The sequence below is a fragment of the Theropithecus gelada genome, chromosome 13, assembly GCF_003255815.1.
Source record: "Theropithecus gelada isolate Dixy chromosome 13, Tgel_1.0, whole genome shotgun sequence".
NCBI lineage: Eukaryota > Metazoa > Chordata > Mammalia > Primates > Cercopithecidae > Theropithecus > Theropithecus gelada.
This window is the reverse complement of record NC_037681.1, coordinates 55,941,999-55,964,733: the sequence shown is the minus strand read 5'-3', so window position 1 is coordinate 55,964,733 and position 22,735 is coordinate 55,941,999. Positions and strand designations below refer to the sequence as shown.

Genomic DNA, 22,735 nt, shown 5'->3' with positions numbered 1-22,735 from the left:
CTAATGAAATGCTTTGTTCCATGTATGGGTACCATATAATTTATCTGACAAACTGAGTAAGACTGTGATTATAATGCTAAGTCACTGAGAAACATAGTTTCTGGGACCTCTGGGCCCTGTTTGGTCTCTATTTTCTCTACCTCTGTCAATATGACCAATTGCATCAAAGAACTTTAATGTAAAACAAGTAATCAATTTCTACTTAGCTGATTATTTCAGCATTGCCCATGCTTCTGTGAACCTTGTCAAGTATGAAGTTATGTGTGAAACAAAGCGAAGCTGGGAAATTCTAGTTACTCATGTAAAAGCTTGGAAGCTTTTTATCCAAACAACTGTGAAGAAGGAGACTTCTTCACAAGGCAGCAGGAGAGAGAAAGAAAGTGAAGGGGAAGAGCCCCTTATAAACCCATCAGATCTCATGAGCATTCATTTTACGAGAACCACATAGAGGAAACTGTTCCCATGATCCAGTTGCCTACCTCCAGGTCTTTCCTTCAACACTTGGTGATTACAATTTGAAATGAGATTTGAGTGGGGACACAAAGCCAAATCATATCACATACCATGCAAATTGTTGAAAAAGAATGTTGTCAATTGAAGGAAACTACTTGCATGTGCTTGCTTCTTTCCAGTCTCGTAACCCTGTCTCATTCCAGAAATAATTATTGTCTTATATATTATATTTATCACTCATATACTTTTTAATATTGAGTTTACCTAATTTTATTGATTTATCACTAAACAACACATAATTTAGCTTTTATTCTTTTCATGTCTTATAAATATGGTGTCACACCGAAGGTAGTAATCAGAATTGCTTTATGTTTTCTAAATATAAGGATACATTTAAAACTCATGCATAAATTTGCTTGTATTCATTTTACTTTCATTGCTAGGTATTATGCTGATGAATGAATATATGTTTTTTTCTCCAGGTGATGAGCATCAGGCTTTTTTTTTCTTACAATTTTCTTGATATGAATAAACATTGTTAAGTCATTCTATAGTCATATGACTAGGTCTTGGTCTTTTAGTAAACCTGCCTCTCTTAACTGTGAACTTCACAAGTGCTTCTGGGCCTCCTTGCACCCACCTTAGGTATGATAAGACAGCCAAAGTGGGCTAAAGTTAAGCACTTCCCTTTTCCCACGTGGAAGGCCAGAGAGGGCTTGAGTCAGTATTTCCCTTTCCCCAGATAGTCTTTTATTAAAACCCCAATAGTCTAGGCTCTGGTAATATAGTTTCTCTTGAGGGTAGGCCTATTTAAAAACAGAATTCCCTGGTGTATTTCAATATGGTTTATTTTCCCCTCCTCCTAACAGAAACATGAGAGGATTTTTCTCTTGTATTCACTGGGAGAACATGGTTGAGCTCCTGGATGTAAATCTCACAGTGTCAGGGTCTCTCTGTGATTGGGTCTCTCTGAAATGTTTAACTCTCAGACATGCTCACTCTGAGCCTCTAGCAATTTATCAATTATGGTCAGGTTCTCTTACTTTATTACTGGTTTTCACGGAGGTTTTTGCTTAGGATTTTTGTTTCAGTAAATTGTGATTCTCCATATTTGCCTGTTTATCTCCCAAATTTGTGGGCAGGAGTTTACCCTATAGCCTTACTTCTGGACAAATTTATAAAGAGTTGTTAATTTTTCACTTTGTTCAGCTTTTTACTTACTGTTAGGACAAGGTGACAACTTCCAAGTCCCTGACATGGTAGAATGGAAACTCAAACTCCCTCTTATTATCTAATTTTTATAGATACAATTTATTTATACTGTGTTAGGGAACATCTTTTGTGTGATATTCATTAGTATTTTCATCTTTAGAAAAACACAGATTCTTGTTTAGTGATATAATATAAGGTACATTTTTGTAAATATTCCAGGTGATATTTAGAAAAATGCATATTTTAATTCATGTGCATAGAGTTTTGGTTACATGTGTTAAATTAATCTTTTAAATGTTTTCCAAGCTTTTATCTCAATAAAAATCAGAATTCTTTTATGACATAATAGAGAAATAATATAATATAAATAGTAGATGCAATTGTGTAGTGTTAAAGTTTTGGTACAATGAAAGCTCTAATTCACATTTTCTCTGGAATATGATAGTAATAAAAATCTAATTTGTGTTGATGGGATTATACAGAATTATACCAATGATCTCTTTCATAAAGTATAGAGCAACAGTAACAATATAATGTACTACTATGTAAACTAAAATGTACTACATAATGTACTATTTAATATATAAAATAAATATTTTATTTATTAATATCTGAGGTTCATAATGGGTGTGACAGCTACCTCCAAGGTGCCCACAGTCAATTCCATCTTTTTTGTATACATATGCCTTTTCTTCATTTAGTGATTGGCATAGGCAGGAGAACAGATATGTGGGAACAGGTATTATAAGTAATAGAAAAAATAAAATAAAGGCTTAACTTCTACAAAATATAACAGGTAAAAAAGAAATGTGTGCTTCCTGTAAATATGCATAAATGCAGAGTCCAACCAAATGATGCAATATATTGCATAAAAGACAAAAATAATATAATTTATTATAATTAAAATTTAATGTTTTACTATACATAAAAGAAATTTTTAGTATCTTTATATTTTATTTATGTATTTCTGCAACTATTAATAGAGCTTAGTGTAATTGGCTGGCCAATAAAGGAAAGAAAGTGTCACCAGTAAAAAGGAATATGATAAGGTTTCTCAGTTATTTGTATTTTTTTAGAATGTCATCAATAACCTTCTTTCTGCAACTTAAGCAAATTGTGTTTCAAAAAGAAAGCTTGCTTTCTTGGGGCTGTCAGTCACTTCTCTTACTCTGCTGTGAAATTAATACACTTACCTTACACTCACTGTCAATCTCACTGAACTCCCATGCTTATGGACCCACTAGAATTTTATAAAGTTCATGGAGTATAATTGACTCTGTGTGTGAATGAATCATCAAGAAACAGAGGGCACATATTGCATGTATTTCCTCTGCCCACACGCATGCCCCATTTTTAAAATCACCTTCCACTTACAAAACACAAATTCTAAGATAAAATTAAGAACATAAAGATATAACAGATCATCAAACCAAGTGAAGAACCCTTCTGAGTGCAGGGTCCCATGTGACTATACAGGTGAAACACCTATGAAATTGATCTACCAAGATACATCTCACAAAGAGCATAATGTCAGCAGAATGTTAGAAAATACTAAAGATTGGTTAGAAGTTTATTGATGTTATTCCATCTAGAGATCTCAATATCCCAAAAAAGCAAGAAAACAAAATAAAATTATAGATAATTATTAAAACTGTAAAATTAATAGGACTAATAAAGTTTGGGAGGTTTGGTATAGTATAATAAAACACCGTCTTCTTCTTCCTGGTTCTTAACCCAGAGAGAGTAATTATATGGAAGCATGAGCTCAAAATTAAATATCTGTTTATTCTGCAAAGTATAAAACTCCATAAGAAGTAAAATAAAAGAATGAGTCAGGAACCAGAGACTGATATGATGATTCTTCATTTTTTTTTTCATCCCCAAATAAAGGCAGTCGGGGACATTGTAAAGAGCTGTCACAACTTATGAAATCAATCACGTTTAGAGAAACTGGACATAGAAGAGAAAAATCTTAACCAGACCTTTTAGAACTATGTTTTTCTTTTTCTTTTTCTTTTCTTTACTTTTTTTTTTTTTTTTAACATCTACATGCAGTAAAATGAGTTCATCACATTTAAGTACAATTAGACCTAAGAGGCTAAAGGGGCTAACAACAGGGAAAAATAGGGTAAGCAATGTGAGGGAAAACCAGGCACAAGCATCGGTTTTCATATTAGTCCACCTAATAAAATATAACCTATTTTGTCAATTGGAGAAGTCACCTCTTTCCCATTGTGATAAGCAAATCAAGGTACTGAAATTTTAAATTGGTAATGATAATGAAAATGTTGTCCCCACCTGGAAATAAATGAGGAAGTCATCTTTAGGAAACAAGAGGTTGGAGAAAGAGTAATTCTTTGTCTTTGAGAGTGATCAAATGTGAGAAGTGAGGGAGAATAGTGAGAGATGACTCCACATTTGCTTGGGTGCAAAGTGAGTCATTCAAAAGAAAGGAATGCATAGCCAAAAACATTAAGAAAGGGCTTGGGTGTTTGTTTTGTCACTAGAGTATTTATTCTGCCGTTTGGAGGAAACTCTCATAGTTAAGAGAAGTGGTTGGCTGACTTCCCCATACTCAGACAATGGGAGTTATATTTTCATTTTATAGGTATTATCTTTAATAAGTAATAACAGTGCATTACTTATTAAAGGTTTTCAGAAGCAGTTTACTTACTGTGGTTTTCTTGATCAGCTCTGTCCCAAGTTACTTATCAAGAGCTCTATCATAATGAAATAAGCTAACATCTCCAGTGAAATCAAACATTGATAGAAAATTTTAATGAAAAATAAAAACTAAAAAAAAATTTCAGAATCCTTGGGAATAGTAAAATGAAACTGTTTAATTTAAGGAACTTCCAAATTACTCTTCTAGTCCTGCTACTTATTTCTACTTGCCTATTTTTTCTAGATTAAGATGTGTAATTGTTTACCCATCTCCCAATTTTTATTAAACAACTGAACTGAATAATCCATGTTCTACTCACTTCTCTATCCTGGCACAAAAATAAGCACTACCATTGGTTAAACTGTCTCTATAAGATACCACTGGAGGATGTTTATAATATTTTAAATAGAGTTCACAGTGAATCTTGACCACAATTCATATATCACAACAATGATTAGGGCATGCTATAGCCCATGACTCAGTTACAGTAAATACCATTATCCATATTCTGATTTCTCCTTGCCTACATATTGGACTTAGTTTAACACTTTGCCATGCATACTTTAGACTGGAACCTTAAAGATGTTTTATTCATTAATTCAACAATCATTTATTAATTGTCTTCTTTGTGCTAGGCTTTTTACTACATGCTTGGGATTCAGTTTATAAATGCATCCCTCAACCTCTTACACATTTGGCCCTCTGGCGTCACTCTGTTTCTTCATACCTGTCTGTTTTGTGGTCTTTCCCCACTAATTGTGGTGCTTGCTATATGCATCTCTCGTTCCTTTCTTGCTACAACAATTTGTCCTTCCGTTTGTTATCTTGGATCTAGCAAGAAATACAACTCATACATACATTAAGGGGATAATTGTCCCATGAATATGTTTGTTGACTTTCACTGGCCATTTTTGAAAGTGCAATAACAATTGTACTGGTTTCTGTTATGACTGCCCTCACTCTGATTACTGCCCAAGCTTGCAAAGAAAACCTGACAAATCAGGTAATTTCTCCTTCAATTCAGTAGAGGAAATAGAATTAAGTCAATTTACCTATTGCTTAATTGGTTCATTGTCCCATGAGGACTTTACCAGTTTCTTGGGGTTGCTCTAACAAATTACCAAAACCTTGCTGACTTAAAATAATACACTTGTGTTCCCTTACAGTCCTGGAGGCCAGAAGTCTGAAATTAGTTCCACTGGAACAAAATCAAGGTGTCAGCTGGGTCATGGTTTCGCTTGTAGGGAAGAATCACTTCCTGGCCTATTCCAGCATTTGGAGGTTACTGGAATTTCTAGGCTTGTGGCTCCATCACTCCCATCTCAAGAGTAACATCTCTAAATCTCTCTCTACTCCATCTGCATATCACTTCTCCTGTCTGTCTATATGACCTCTCCTCCTGCCACTCTCTTATAAGGACATTTGCAATAACATTTAAGACCCACCTGAATAATCCACTGTAATCACTCCATCTCAAGATCCTTAATTTAATCACATCTGTGAAGATGCTTTTTCCTTATAAGATAACAGATACAGGTCCCTGGAATTAAGACACAGATATCTTTGTGTGATCGCTATTCAACCTGCTACAATGATAAATACAAATCAGTACATGAACCTGAATTAGACTTGCACAGCAGAATCATATTGTCATCTTCATCATCTAGAGGGTTGTTTTCAGGTATTCACCAGAATCCCTTAGGGTATTTGTTAAAAATACGAAATTAATAACATCAATCCTAAAATTCTGATTAAGTTGATTTTGTTTTCGATACAAGATTATAGAAACTTAAGAAGCAAATCTGAGTTCTTTGACCTAGGTGGTCTTTAGGAAAATACCTTGGAAAATAATGACCTGAAGTACTTTGCTTTGTACTATATAAAAAAGGACTTCCTACAATAAGTTTTTGTTTTAGGATTTAAAGTGAGACAAACCAGATAAATCAGATTGTTTTCTCAGTGACTTACAGGAAGTTCTGTAATTCATCAATGAAGAGTAATAATGTGATAGTTATCTCTGTGTCACAACTATGTCAGGCAGTCATGTATCAAGGAATCAAAGGAATATTCTGCCTTTGCTTTGGGGGAGCTGTTAAAATGGGTGATCTGTGTCAAATTTCCCAAAGAATAAACCGGACTGAGGCAGAGTTATCTAATATTATTTCCTACCAAATCTCTTAAATCAAGTCTCAGAATCTTACTATTGACAGAGTGTATCCTGGTCCTTTTCTCCTTTCCTCACTCCTTTCTTTCTTTCTTCTCCTTATCTTAGGTACAGGTGGTTGAATTAAAGACAGTCTTCATGTCGTACTTTATTACCATTGGTCTGTACATGTACTTGTATTCCTATCTGTCTGTCTATATATTTATACACATATATATGCACACACGTGTATATATATATATGCATACGCACACATGCACACACATTACTTTTTTGGCATATCACACTCACGTTTCCCTCCTTGTTCCTTAAGAAAACATTCTCTATTTTTTTTTTTTTTTTTTTTTGAGACAGAGTCCCGATCTGTCGCCCAGGCTGGAGTGCAGAGTGGTGCAATCTCAACTCACTGCAACCTCCTCCTCCTGGGTTCAACCGATTTTCCTATCTCAGCCTCCCAAGTAGCTGGGACCACAGGTGTGTGCCACCACGCCCAGCTAATTTTTGTATTTTTAGTAGAGACAGGGTTTCACCATGTTGGTCGGGATGGTCTTGATCTCTTGACCTCATGATCCGCCTGCCTCAGCCTTCCAAAGTTCTGGAATTACAGGTGTGTGCCACAGTGCCCGGCCTAAGAAAACATTATTGTTTTTGTGTTTAATGTTTATATTTTATCTGTTCCTGTAAAAGGTATATTTTGCATTGTATGGCTGCCTGTATCATTTTTTAATAAACTCAAAGGATTTCTTTAATTTGAATTTTAACATGACAATAAAAGGATCAGTTAATGACTCAAATTGTAGTAGAGGTTCAGATTAAATGTTCAGATTTAATTGAACAATTCAGATTAATAAGATATATGGTAACCTACTAGTGATACAATCATGTGATTTTGGTAATAACGCTAAGTGTTTGCAATAAGGGAATTTGTGAGCTCCATTTGGAAAAATGGTTAAGAGAGGAATGTCTGTCTCTTCTTGTGTTATTCTACTGGTTCTCCTGTTCTACATTCCATTTGGTCTATGTCTCAGGCTGATATGTGTTATATAACTTACATAAATCCTGTAAATCTATACTTGGAATTTCTCAAGTGAGAACTTTTAAGTGTAGTGTCTTCATCCATTATTGAAAGGACATTTGCTGTTTGGAAGTCAATCTGCCACTGTGTATCATGAGTGACAGTAGAAGGTGTCATCCTGGCTGTAACAGCATAGATTTTGCTATTTAGCTAAATGCTTACCTATGTTTGAGGATACAAACATCACAGTGTAGTATTTTCCCCTAATAGACCACAAATGTGTTGGAAAATACCTAGTTCCAAATAAATGGACTTTTTTGAGATCCCCCCAATTAGATATGAGATCCATTACGATTGACTTACTCAAGACCAATGTTTGGCAAAGCACAGTTTGAGGGCCACCTGCATCAGAATCACTTGGTATTCTTTTTTCAAAATCAGTTTCCAGAATACAATCTAAAACTACAACACAGAAATAGTTTGGATGTGATCTGGGAAGATGCAGTTTTAATAAGTTCCCCAACTTATTCTGGTGCATAATAGAAATGGAGGAGCATTTAGATAAACATAATGAAATGACCTGGAAAGTGCTTCACATGTTGGATAAAGATATATAAATTGATTATCAACTGATAATTTTAAATAATATATTAAGTACAATGAGTTCAATGAAAAACAGCATTATCTCTGACAGAATCATAGTCATCAAAAGACGCTCAGCCAATGGTGTTCAATGTTCTATGTCTAGCAAATGTATACATAAGGTCACTGTATGAGGCAGACAAATTTTAATTTAAAGATACGTACAGAACAGGTCAAGTTTTGGAAATCAGATGGCAAGTGAGACTTCAATTTTCACATGTTTTAATTAAAACGTTTTTGACATTGTTGTTAAATAAAAATAATACATTTATAAGTTTTGAGAATTCAACTTGTTTAAAAAGCTAAACATGATGAGAGAAAAATCTCTCATACCTTCAAATATTTTGTTCCAAATGTAACCACTAATAAGTTTCTTGATTCAATTTAGGGAAATAAGTTGTATATTCGTGTACATATGTTTATTTGTGTGTATGTGTCAAAACAGAATATAAATATATATACACATGAACATACACACACGCATATAGATATGTATATATACACACATTTATGTATATATGTATATATGTTCACAAGCATATATATATGTGTGCGAATATATATACTTATATATTATGCTTTTTAAACTAGCTTCACTGTGGAATAGTTTACATATCATAAACCTCTTTATTCTAAGTATATAATAAATGATTTTAGTAATGATTTAGTCCAGTTTAAAAAATATTTTCATCAGCCTGAAATATTCTCATTTCCATTTTCATGTAAACACCACACTCTACCACGGCCCTTGGAAACCACTGATGTACATTCTGTCTCTACAAATTTTTCTTTTCTAGACTTTCTATATAAACAGAATCCTACAATTTGTTTTGTATCTAGCTTCTTTCACTTAAAATGATGTTTTTCATATTTACCCAAATAGTAGCATACATTAGCAGCTCATTCATAATCCCAGCACTTTGGGAGGCTGAGGCAGGCTGATCACAAGGTCAGGAGATTGGGACCATCCTGGCTAACACGGTGAAACCCTGTTTCTACCAAAAATACAAAAGATTAGCCAGGCGTGGTGGTGGGAGCCTGTAGTCCCAGCTACTTGGGAGGAGAGGCAGGAGAATGGCGTGAACCTGGGAGGTGGAGCTTGCAATGAGCCAAGATTGTGCCACTACACTCCAGCCTGGGTGCCAGAGCGAGACTCCATCTCAAAAAAAAAAAAAAAAAAAAAAAAAAAAAAAAAAAATTTGAATAGTATTCCATTGTATGGAAATACAACATTTCATTTATGTATTCACAAAGTGATAATTTGAGTTATTCTCACTTTTTTGCTATTATTTATAATGCTGCTATGAGTGATAGTATACATGTTTTTGTATAGACATATGTGTTCATTTCTCTTTGTTAATATTTATAGTCTAGATTTATACAGAAAAAAATTTAAACACTAACATTGAATATATTTGTTTTTACATTAGTAAGTACATTTTTAAGGAGCTAATATGTACCAGGCATTGTCTTAGGTCCTTAAATAAAGAAATAAAGAAAAAGACAAAATTTCCCCTCATAAAGCTTTGTTTTATTGTGTGGAAGACTAATAATGAATACAAGATAAAAATGTATTGTACTGTATTTTAAAAAATTATTATTGGTCCAGAATTCTGATTGGTGAAAGAAGAGATTGCATTTAATTTTTCGTATAACATATGAATATAAGAGTTTTTGGCTAATTCCTTAATATACTTTATTCCCCAGATGATTCAAATTGGCATAATGTACCTAATATATTAAATACACAGGGTTCGATGAGGTGAAAAAATAAAAAAATGAAAATAAAAACATATTGCTAAATATGGAGGCAGAATATAAAGTATAAAGGAATGTTCATGTATAACATATTTCAAATTTACTTAAAAACTTTCTGAAAGCAGATTCAGCTATTTACTTATTTTTCGCTATTTTTAAACTAAAGCTCATTTTAATTATGATCACACAACATAAACATCACCTTGAAAATACTTGGTTTTCTGTATATTTTAGAATTTTCAACCTGCCCAGTGAATTTCTTCATTTCCAGCCACCACCAACTTCCAGAGGGAGATATGAGAATTTCTATTTGAAATAAGAAAATAAATTTTTTGCAAATATTTTTATTTGCAAACCAAAACAAAAATTTTAGCACAATATTTAAAACAACTTCTGGTAATGTTTATTCATTTCCCTATTTAAAAATAAAGCTTTTTTGAGGGGCAGATCAAGATGGCCAAATCGAAGTTTCCACTGATTGTTCCCCCGACAGGAACACCAAATTTAACAACTATCAACACAAAGGAAATACCATCATAAGAACCAAAAACCAGGTGAGTACTCACAGTAATTCGTTTTAACTTCATATCACTGAAAGAGGCTCTGAAGAGGGTAGAAAAGACAGACTTGAATTACACCACTATTCCCCAATCCCTTGACAGCAAAGGCACGGCACAGAGAACCTCTGTGTTTGGGGAAGAGAAAGTGCAGCGACTGGGAGACTTTGCAGTTGAACTCAGTGTTCCCCTGTCACGGCAGGAAGCAAAACTGGGCTGAACTCAGCAGACACCCACCCATGAGGGTAGAATTTAGATCATCCCTAACCAGAAGGGAATTGCCCATCTCAGCAGTCTACACTTGTTTTGGCAAGCCTTGCCATAGTGGGCTAATGTGCTCAGAAGCCTTAAATAAACTTGAAAAGCAGTCTAGCACACAACATAACTTATAGATGAGTCCCAGTACTGTGCTAAGCTTGGAGACAGTGACTTCAAGGCCATGTGACCTACTAAGACACCAGCTGGGGTGACTAAGGGAGTACTTTTGCCACCTCTCCGTGATCACCAACCAGCACAGCTCAACTTCTAAAGACACCCTTTTCTTTCTCTTGAGGAGAGTGAAACCAACCCAATAGTCCCAATAGGTTTTTTTTGTTTTTTGTTTTTTTTTTTCCCCCTTAATAAATGGAAACTGACCGTTCTGGTCTTAATGCTTGAAACTTAAATTTGTTTTATCTTAGTTTTTTCCTCAGGAAATGAACTTAAGGTCTTAAAAAAAGTATCAAAGATCTGAAACTCACCAGATCACCACAGACACCACATTTGGCAATGTGATGCCAAATCTCTCAATCATCGTGGTTGCTTCCTTGCCCCTCACTAGTTCCCGTTTACTTCTACATTGTTACATTTTTTTCCTGCTATATAAACTCCTAGTTTTAGTTGGTCAGAGAGATAGATTTGAGACTGACCTCCCATCTCCTTGACTGCAGCACCTGATTAAAGCCTTCTTTAATCAGGTGATTGGCTTTTTGTGTGGTGAGTAGCAGGACTTAGACCAAATCCCTGGTGTTTTGATAACAAAAGAATGGAACAAAGAAAAGAGGACTTTGTCTTGCATTTTGGATACCAGCTGAGTCACAGTAGGATAGGGCACTGGGCAGGGTTGTGAGGCCCCCATTTCATGCCCTAGGTCCCGGATGACATATCTAGACATGCCCTGAGTCAGAATAGAATTTGCTGCTTTGAAGGGAAGGACCTAGTCCTGGCAGGATTTAATCACCTGCTGACTAAAGAGCCCTTGGGTCCAAAGTGAATACTAGTGGTAGCTTGGCAGGGATCCCTGTGAGCCTGTGACAGTGGTAGCCAGGAGGTAAGGTTCTTCTGCCTGTGCAAAGAAGAGTGAAGAGTGGGAAGGACTTTGTCTTGTGGTTTGAGTGACAGATCACTGCATTGGAATACAGAATGAAGTAGATTCCTATAGATTTTTACTCTAATCCGTGGCTCCCAGCCAGCGTCGCTAGACCAGCCCAGTGCCTAAGGGAACTTGCTACCCTGAACAGAAGGACACAAGACTGGCTGTCTTCAACACCAGCTGATAGTAGAAGCTTAGGGCTTGGAGCAAACATAGGTGGTAGCCAGGTAGTGGTTAGATTAGGCCTTGGATAAGACCCAGTGCTCTACTGACTTCAGGTCTAACTCAGTACAATCCCAATGGTTGTGGTCACAGGGATGCTTATGTGACCCCTTCTCCAGCTCTAGGTGGCTCAGGATAGAGAGGCAGATTCTGTTTCTTTGAGAGAAAGTAAAAAAAGGGAACAAGAGTCTCTGCCTGGTAATCCAGAGAATTATTTCAGATCTTATCCAAGACCATTGTGAAAGGAAAATAAATCTTGAGGCCCCCAAATCATTAAGCTAAAGGGAAAAGTCAAGCCAAGCTGTGAACTACTTAGGGCCAACCTGCCTTCCATTTTGTTCAAAGTCATTCCTCTGCTCACTGAGATAAATGCATATCTGATTGCCTCGTTTGGAGAGGCTAATCAGAATCCCAAAGAAATGCAACCATTTGTCTCTTATTTACCTATGACCTGGCAGCCACCTCCCTGCTTTGAGTTGCCCTGTCTTTGCTTCTAGTCATCCCCCTTTTCCAGACCAAACCCATGTTCATCTTACATATGTTGATTGATGTCTCATGTCTCCCTAAAGTGTATAAAACTAAACTACGCCCTGACCACCTTGGGCACATGTTGTCAGAACCCCCTGAGGCTGTGTCGTGGGCGTGCATCCTCAACCTTGGTGAAATAAACTTTCTAAATTAACTGCGACCAGTTTCAGATTTTCAGGGTTCACACCACCAAGGCAGCAGTTTTATAAATCTTCAAGAACCAAAGTGTTACTGGGTTTGGTGTGACCCCTAATGCAGATATGGCTTAGATCACAATACTCATCTTCTTTTGAATACCTGGAAAGCCTTCCCGTGAAGGACATGATACCTAATTCTTCAATGCACAACTAAAGACAAATATCCACAAGCATCAGTTCATCCAGATACACATGACTGCACCAAAGAGACAATGTAAGGTACCAGACACCAATCCTGGAGAAACAGAGGTATGCAACCTTTCAGAAAGAGAATTCAAAATAGCTGTTTAGAGGAAATTCAAAGAAATTCAAGAAAACACAGAGAATAATTTCAGAATTCTTTCAGGTAAATCTAACACAAAGATTGAAATCATTAAAAATAATCAAGCAGAAATTCTGGAGTTAAAAAAATGTAACTGACATACTAAATAATGTATCAGAGTCTCTTAATAGCAGAATTGATCAAGCAGAAGAAAGGATTAGTCAGCTTCAAGACAGGCTATTTGAAAATATGTAATCAGAGGAGATAAACAAAAAAAGAATAAAAAATCATAAAGTAGCCCTTTTCACAAGACGGCGCTGAAAGCAAAGAAGGAAGCTCCTGCCCCTCCTAAAGCCAAAGCCAAATCGAAGCCTTTAAAGGCCAAGAAGGCAGTGTTGAAAGGTGTCCACAGCCACAAAAAAAAAGAAGATCCGCACATCACCCACCTTCGGGCGGCCCAAGACACTGCGACTCCGGAGGCAGCTCAAATATCCTCGGAAGAGCGCCCCCAGGAGAAACAAGCTTGACCACTATGCTATCATCAAGTTTCTGCTGACCACTGAGTCTGCCATGAAGAAGATAGAAGAGAACAACACACTTGTGTTCATTGTGGATGTTAAAGCCAACAAGCAGCAGATTAAACAGGCTGTGAAGAAGCTCTATGACATTGATGTGGCCAAGGTCAACACCCTGATTCAGCCTGATGGAGAGAAAAAGGCATATGTTCGATTGGCTCCTGATTACGATGCTTTGGATGTTGCCAATGAAATTGGATGTTACCAATGAAATTGGGATCATCTAAACTGAGTCTAGCTGCCTAATTCTAAATATATATATATATATATATCCTTTCAACAGCAACAACAAAAAAAAATCATAAAGTATGCCTACAAGATCTAGAAAATAGCCTCAAAGGGCCAAATCTAAGTTATTGGCATTAAAGAGGAGGTAGAGAAAAAGTGGTAGAAATTTTATTCCTAAGAGTACTAACAGAGAAGTTGCCAAACCTAGAGAAGATATCAACATTGAAGTACAAGAAGGTTATAGAACACCAAGCAGATTTAACCCAAACAAGATTACCTCAAGACATTTAACAATCAGACTCCTTCAAAATCCTAAAAGCAGGAATATAGCAAAAAGAAATAATATACAATAGAGCCCCAATACATCTGACAGCAGTCAGTGGAAAGCTTAAAGGGAAGGAGAGAGTGGCATGACATGTTTAAAGTGTAGAAGAAAAAAAGTACCCTAGAATAGTACATTTTGTAAAAATATCCTTCAAACATAAAAAGAGAAATAAAGACTTTCCCAGAGAAACATAAGCTGAGAAATTTCATCAACATCAGATCTAACCTACAATAAATGCTAAAGGGAGTTCTTTGATCAGAAAGAAAAGGATGTTAATAAAATACAAGAAACTTTGTCTGTAGGTACAAAACTGGCTGGTTATAGTAAGTACATAGAAAAACAGAATATTATGATACTGTAATTATAATGGTGCAAACTACTGTTAAGTAGAAAAATGAAAAGATGAACCTGTAAAAATATAACAAATACAACAACTTTGCAAGGTACAGACAGAATAGAAACTACAAAAAGTTAAAAAGTGTGGGAAGGAAGTTAAAGTATAGAATTTTTATTAGTTTTCTTTTTGCTACTTTGTTCATGCAAGCAGTGTAAAATTGTCACCAGTTTACAATAATGGGTTATATGATAGTATTTGCAAGTCTCATGAAAAGATACAATGGATACACGCACAAAAAAATAACAAGCAAGAAATGAAGGCATACCACCAGAGACAATTATCTTCAATAAAAGGAAGACAGGAGGGAAGGAAACAAGGAAGAGAAGACTAATAAAACAACCAAGAAACAACAAAATTGTGGGAATAGTTCCTTACTAATCAACAAAAACAAAGAATGTAAATGTACTAAATCCTCCAATAAAAAGACATAGAGTAGCTGAATGAATCCAGAACAAGACCTAATGATTTGTTGCCTACAAGAATCACACTTCATCTATAAAGACATAAATAGTTTAAAAATAAAGTGATGGAAAAAGATATTCCATGCCAATGGAAACCAAAGAAGAGTAGGCAAAGCTTTACTTATATCAAAAAAGATAAATTTCAAGACAAAATCATAAGAAGAGAAAAGGTCATTATGATAAAGGAGTCAATTAATCCAGAAGATTTAACTATTTTAAATATATATGCACTCAACACTGAAGCACTCTGATATAAAGCAAATATTAGAGAGAAAGAGAGAGATAGACTCCAATACAATAATAGCTGGAAATCTCAACCGACCTCAACACACACTTTCAGCACCGGACAGATCTTAACATACACTTTCAGCATTGGACAGATCTTACAGACAAAAAATCAACAAAATGACATTGGACTTAATCTGCACTATAGACCAAATGGACCTAATAGATATTTACAGACTATTTAATCCAACAAATGCAGTATATAAATTTTTCTTTTCAGCACATGGATCATTCTCAAGGATAGACCATATGTTAGGTCACAAAACAAGACTAGAAACATTCAAAAAATTGGAATAATAACAGGAATCTTGTCCTACCACAGCGGAATAAAACTAGATATTAATAACAAGGGGATATTTGGAAACTACACAAACATGGAAATCAAGCAATATGCTACTGAATGATCAGAGGGTTAATGAAGTAATTATTTAAAAATTGAAAAATTTCTTGAGACAAATAATAATGGAAATATACAAAAGCTTATGGTATATAGCAAAAGTAGTACTAAGTTAGGTTTGTAGCTAAAAGCTCTGATATCAAGAAAGGAGAAAAACATCTAATAAACAACCTAACAATGCATCATAAAAATTGGAAAAACAAGATCAAATCAAGCCCAAAATTAGTAGAGGAAAACTAATAATAAATGTAGAAACAGAAATAAATAAAAATGAAGAAAACAACACAGATGATCAATAGAACAAAAAAATTGTATTTTGAAAACATAAAACAGAATTGAAAAAAGTTTAGCCAGTTTAACTAAGAAGATAAAAGAGAAGACTAAGATAAATAAAATCAGAGAGACTTTACAAATGATACCACAAAAATTCAAAGGTTCATTAGTGTCTACTAGGAGCAGCTATACAGCAATGAATTGAAATATTGAGAATAAATAGATCAATTTCTAGACACATTCAATATACCAAGATTTAACTATGAAAATATCCAAAACCTGAACAAGCCAATAAATGTAAGATGATCAAAGCTGTAATAAAAAAAGTCTCACAGCAAAGAAAAGTAGGGGACCCAATGGCTTCATTGCTGAATTTTACCAAACATTAAAAGAAGAACTAGTATAAATTCTACTCAAACTATTTCAAAAAATAGAGGCGAGGGAATACTTTCAAATGCATTCTCTAAGGCTGATGTCACTCTAATATCAAAACCAGACAAAGACATGATACAAAAAGAAAATCAATGGCTGATATAGCTGACATATTTTCATGCAAAAATTCTCAACAAAATACTAGCAAACCAAATTCAACAACACATTAAAAAGATCATTCATTATGACCAAGTAGAATTTATCCCTGGGATGCAAGGAGAGTTGAACATAGGCAAATCAATAAATGTGATAAATCATATCAAGAAAATGAACGACAAGACACATATGATCATTTCAATTGATGCTCAAAAAGCATTTGATAAAATGTAACATTCCTTCATGATCAAAACTGGGTACAAAGGGAATATATCTCAACATAGTAAAAGGCATAGACAACAGTTTCACAGCTAGTCTCATTCTGAATGAGGAGAAACTGAAAACCTTTTCTCTAGGATCTGGAACATGATAAAGATGCCCCCCAACACCACTGTTACTCAACATAGTACTGGAAGTTTGAGAGCAGTCAGACAAGAGAAAGAAATAAAGGGCATCCAAATTGGAAAGAAAGCAGTCAAATTATCCTTGTTTGCAGATAATACAATCTTGTGTTTGAAAAACCTAAAGACTCCAGCAAAAAAAAAAAAAAAAAAAAAAAAAAAAAATTAGAACTAATAAACCAATTTAACCAATTTAGTATAGTTGCAAGATACAAAATCAACGTACAAAAATCAAGCATTTCTCTATTCCAACAGTGAGTAATCAGAAAAAGAAATCAAGAAAGTAATCCTATTTACAGTATCTACAAATAACATTCGATACCTACGAATTAACTTAATTAAGGAAGTGAATGATCTGTACAATGAAAAGTATAAAACATTGATGCAAGAAATTGAAGAAGACACAAAAAATAGAAAAATATTCCATATTCATGGATTGGGAGAATCATTATTGTTAAAATGTCCAGTCTAGCCAAAGTAATCTGCAGATTCCATGCCATCTCTATCCAAATACCAATGACATTCTTCACAGAAACAGAAAAAAAATTATAAAATTTATATGGAACCCCTAAAGACCCAGAATAGCCAAAGCTATCCTGAGCAAAAACAACAAACCTGGAGGAATCGTATTACCTGACTATTGTAACCAAAATGCATGGTATTGGCATAAAAAGAGACACATAGACCAGTAGAGCAGAATAGAGAAGGCAAACAAAGGTGTCAAAAACATACTATGAAGAAAAATGGTCTCTTCAACAGATGGTACTGGGAAAATTTAATATTTATATGCATGAAAATGAAAATATGCAAAAGTCAAATAAAAATGGATTAAATACTGAAATCTAAGACATTGTACTATGAAAGTACTAGAAGAATACATTAGGGAAGCTCTCCATGGGATTGGACAGAGATTTCTTGAGTAATACTCCACAAGTACAGGCAACCAAAACAAAAGTGGGCAAATGAAATCACAAGTCAAAAAACTTCTGCACAGTAAAGAAAACAATTTTAACAGGAAACAGCCCACAGAGTCAGACAAAATAATTTCAACCAACTCATGTGACAAGGGATTAATAACTAGAATATTAAAGGAGCTCAAACAACTCTATAGGAAAGAGAATCTAATCATCCAATTGAAAACTGAGCCGAAGATTTGAATAGACATTTCTCAAAAGAAACTTACAAATGGCAAACAGGCATATGAAAAGGTGCTTAGCATTGTTGATCATCAGACGGATGCAAATAAAAACTACAATATCATCTTACCCCAGTTAAAATGGTTTTTATCCAAAACATAGCTGTAACAAATGCTGGCAAGGATGCGGAAAAAAAGAGAATCCTTTTATATACTGTTGGTGGGAATGTAAATTAGTACAACTACTAAGGAGAACAGTTTGGAGTTTCCTCAAAAAACAAACAAAAAAAAATAACTATTGTATAATCCAGCAATCCTACAGCTAAATGTGTACCCAAAAGAAAGAAAATCAGTGTTTTGAAGAGATATCTGAGCTCCCATGTTATTGCAGCACTATTCACAATAGCCAAGATTTGGAAGAACGTAAGTGTCCATCAACAAACAAATGGATTAAGAAAATGTGGTACATATATACAATGGAGTGCTATTCAGCCCTAAAAAGAATGAAATCCTGTTATTGTCCATAAAATGGATAAAACTGAAGGTAGTTATATTAAGTGAAATAAGCCAGGCACAGAAAGACAAATTTTGCACATCCTCACTTATTTGTGGCAGCTTAAATTTAAAACAATTGAATTCACAGAGATACAGTAGAAGGGTGGTTACCAGAGGCAGGCACAGGTAGTCTGTGTGTGTTGGGGAGTAAGATGATATGGTTAATGGATACAAAAAAAATAGCTAGAAAAAATGAGTAAGACCTAGTATTTGCTAGTGATAGATGCAAGAGGCAGATGTGGGAGGGTCCCCAGAGAATCTCTGACCTGCCCCACAGTGTTTGTATCAGTTGCTTTTGAGCTGATGAGGGAACCTGCCCAGGGCCTTCTCTGGGCATGCCCTCAATGGACTGGGGGCCCACCTGCAGACTGGGGAAAGGGGGTGGAGCCACCAGGAATTCGTGCCTTACACTGTGGGGGAGGAGCCTGACCTCTTCAGCTCATGTGTGTTGGTCTAGTATTTAATCTGTGAGATGAGAGGCAGGACCCTTTATTTTCACTGAGCACTTTCTTTTAATAAATTCCACCCTCCTCACCTTTCAATGTGTCTGCATACCTAATTTTTCCTGGTCTTTAGACAAGAACCTGGATTTTAGCTGAATTAAAGAGCAAAACTCCTGCATCATTTTGGTGGCCCATATGGGGACATAAGGAAAGGTGAGTAAAATGCAGACCAAAAAATCTCTTTCCCTTTTGTTTCTGAGCTTTTTCTTGTCCTCAGAATTCTTCTGAAGGTAGAAGGAACTGCAACCCCCCCACCCCACCACCACTGTCACTCTTGGGGGTTGGGAATGTCAGCCGTGGTTCCACCTAGACTTTTCTATAGCATTTTCCTTATTTTTGGGACTGTAATGCCATCTATCTTTTTTTCCCCTAACAGCCGCAGGCACATGCGGGATGAACAGGCAAGCAGTGGTGCCCCATCCCTCTTCCCTCCTGACTGGAGCTGGGACACGTGGTCCAAGGGCTCCACATAGCAGCCTGGCTGGCATTCCCTGCAATATCCATGGTGTCTTCCCCTTCGAGGAGTCCAGCTCTGTGCAAGCCCCAGGGAAGAAACAACAATTAAAAGTTTTCCTCCCTTTGCCCACTTTTTGATGGGGTTGTTTGTTTTTTTCTTGTAAATTCCTTTGTAGGGACATGGATGCAGCTGGAAACCATCATTCTTAGCAAACTATCACAAGAACAGAAAACCAAACACCGCATGTTCTCACTCATAGGTGGGAACTGAACAATGAGATCACTTGGACTCAGGAAGGGGAACATCACACACCGGGGCCTATCATGGGGAGGGGGGAGGGGAGAGGGGGGAGGGATTGCATTGGGAGTTATACCTGATGCAAATGACGAGTTGATGGGTGCAGCAGACCACCATGGCACAAGTATACATATGTAACAAACCTGCACGTTATGCACATGTACCCTACAACTTAAAGTATAATAATAATAAATAAATTAAAAAAAAAATGTTAAAAAAAAAAAAAAGTTTTCCTCCCTGATGGAAGAACTCATTTGCATAAGAATAAAAAGCTTTTCCTCCAGGCATCTTTCCAGCTGTACCTCAAGCTTTTTTTTTTTTTTTCTTCTCTCCACCCAGTCAGCAGTTAACACAGCCTTGAACTTTAAGCTACTTTTTCTTTTCTCTATCAGGTGAGCAGTTAACTTTTATATAAAAGGCTTTTTTTTTTTCTTTTTTTAGAAGACATTTTACCAGGCTAGGACCCCAAATTAAAACTGTAAAGTTTTAATTATGAAAAAGGATTTGTGAGGTTGGTCTGAAGCTGTAGCCAATCTGGTGACTTTGCATATCTTTCTGTATGGTTCTACCAGAACAAGGGGTACCCTAGGATGGGATGCAGGCCTAGGATTCCATAGGCCCACTGTTCAAGGCCAACCAGCAAACTGGTCAGTGGCAAACTTTGCTGCAGGCCTCCATCTTGTTTCACTTTCTTGGAAGTATGACCTTTAACCAAGTGGCAGTGCTTTGTTGTAGTCTCCGCCATTTTACAGTGGCAGCCTGAGTTCAATCTTGACTTAGGGAATGAGTCCTTTGCAGCTTGGTATCTGAATGATCTTTGCCATTTGCTGAGTATTCTTCCCTCAGTGAACTTCCTTGAATTTTCCCTTCTCTGAGCACCTGGAAGGTTATCTTTGGTAAAGTTCAAGAGCCAGAAATATTGACTGCTTGGTGTGGCTAAAGTCAGATAATAGACATTTAAACAAATTTTCTTAAAGTGTACTCACTTTAATTAAAAGTGGATATCCAAGTTATAGGCATATTTGAAAGGCCTTTATGTTTTTATTTTCTTGGGTCTTGTTTTGCTGGAAAAGTTTTTTTTTTTTCCCTCAGTAAACTCAATTGTTCTCCATTTTGCATCGCCACTCAACAATGCACACGAGAGGCTGTAAGGTAATTTCTTATGGCCAGGGACTCTTTGGGAAAAGCAGAAAAGGCACCGTGGATTCCATTTTGGGAGAGACCTCTGTTTTCCTCATGGAATCCCAGGAATTAGAGGCAGACAGATTCCTTGCAAAATCTGTTTTTCTCTTCCAGCTATACCTGTTTATTGGGCCCTGGAAACAGCATGCTTTCCTAGCATTGCTCTTAAAGGGCTCCACCCAGAGGCCAATAATCCAGCTGGGAGATTGGCGAATGAAAAATCTTGTAACTACTAGATCTGCTTCTGTTTGTCTGTGTGGTTATATATGTGTTGTGTGTGGTGTCTATAAAAAAGAGCTCTAATTAATTGACTTCAAGAAGGACAAACACTTTGATCAAATATTTTTTAAAGGTAAGATAAAAGCTGTGGTAACTTTTGGCTCATGTGACTTTAATCTTTGAGACATAAGAACAGCTTAAAGATTATTGATAAAATGCAGATGTCATAAAAATGTAAATTTTTGCCTGGGGTTATAAGGATTGTTTATAATTAGATAAAATAAAGCTAAAAATTTAAACAAATTGTGGTTGCAAGTTAATCTTACAAAAGAAGTTCCATGTGTGAACATTGACCAAATTCAAAAGAGTTATAAAAACTTTTTGATTTTTTTTTTTAATTTCTGCATCATCATTTTGGCAAAATAAATAATTTACGGTAATCTGGAATTGTATTTCGTAACATCAAGTGTTTTAAACCTCTCACATCTAATGGGCTTCCAAAATCAAAATTCAGCTTCTGTCTTCCCTTGCACCTGGCTTTTGGATACTACAGAGGGCCCCTGGATCATCCAGAAGAGAGGTAATCAGAATTAGTTGACATGTTTAGGTACATTGGATTGCCAAAATGATGTTTAATCTTCTTTAAGTTATATTTTAGGGAATAATATTAATGTATGTTTCAAAATTGTATGGGAGATTTATAAAATTCTAATGTCTGCACATATGCTATCAATCACAATTAAGGTTGTTATTTTAAGTTATTGTAAATCGTGGAGATAACCAAATTTCTTTGTCAATCGTGCTTTTAATTGTAACTACTCTGGACATTTTGTTATCCACAGACAATTGTTATCTTGTTTTGATCCTCTTTGAAACATGGTTTATAATCTGCTATAGAACAGGTGTTCTCAAATGCATGTTTCTGGTAATTTGGAGATTGTGACATTGGAATAAAGAAAAAACTTACAGGACTCTGGAAGAGCTGAAATGTTCATGAATATCAAGCAGAAGAAGAGTTAACTGAATGGCCTGTGGAAACCAAAGTAATCTTTTATACTTTTGCTTGGAACATTCCTGATCCTTGTTTTGTTCTTCAGAGTCAAGGAAACTTGTTTTGAGCTATGTATGACCTTTAATAATTGAGTAGGGTATACGCTTGTGAACAAAATTTGGAGCATATTTCTTTCTCGCTCTCTGCCTGGCTTCTCCAGAATTTGGAAACTAGTTGTGAGTATTCTTAACTTATGGCAATATAGTTGTTTACATCTGTGCAATAGGAATCCTTTTTTTTTCTCTCTCTCTCAACAGGATTCAATTGGAGAAACTGGTTGTTTTACCCAGGCTTTGACTGGGAGAGTATGCTTCCTCTTAAGGAATTGTTTGATTTCCCTTACAGAGGGAAAACTGACATCACACCTTGTCTACACAGTACCCCGTACATGGTTCTTAACCTGCAATGAGTAAAGAATGTCACTTTTCAACAGTCCCAGA

At 35.7% G+C, this 22,735-nt stretch overlaps 1 pseudogene; it reads left to right on the top strand.

The window, feature by feature from the left end:
• Positions 1-5,276: 5,276 nt before the first annotated feature.
• Positions 5,277-13,812, top strand: LOC112604484 (annotated as a pseudogene).
• Positions 13,813-22,735: the final 8,923 nt, after the last annotated feature.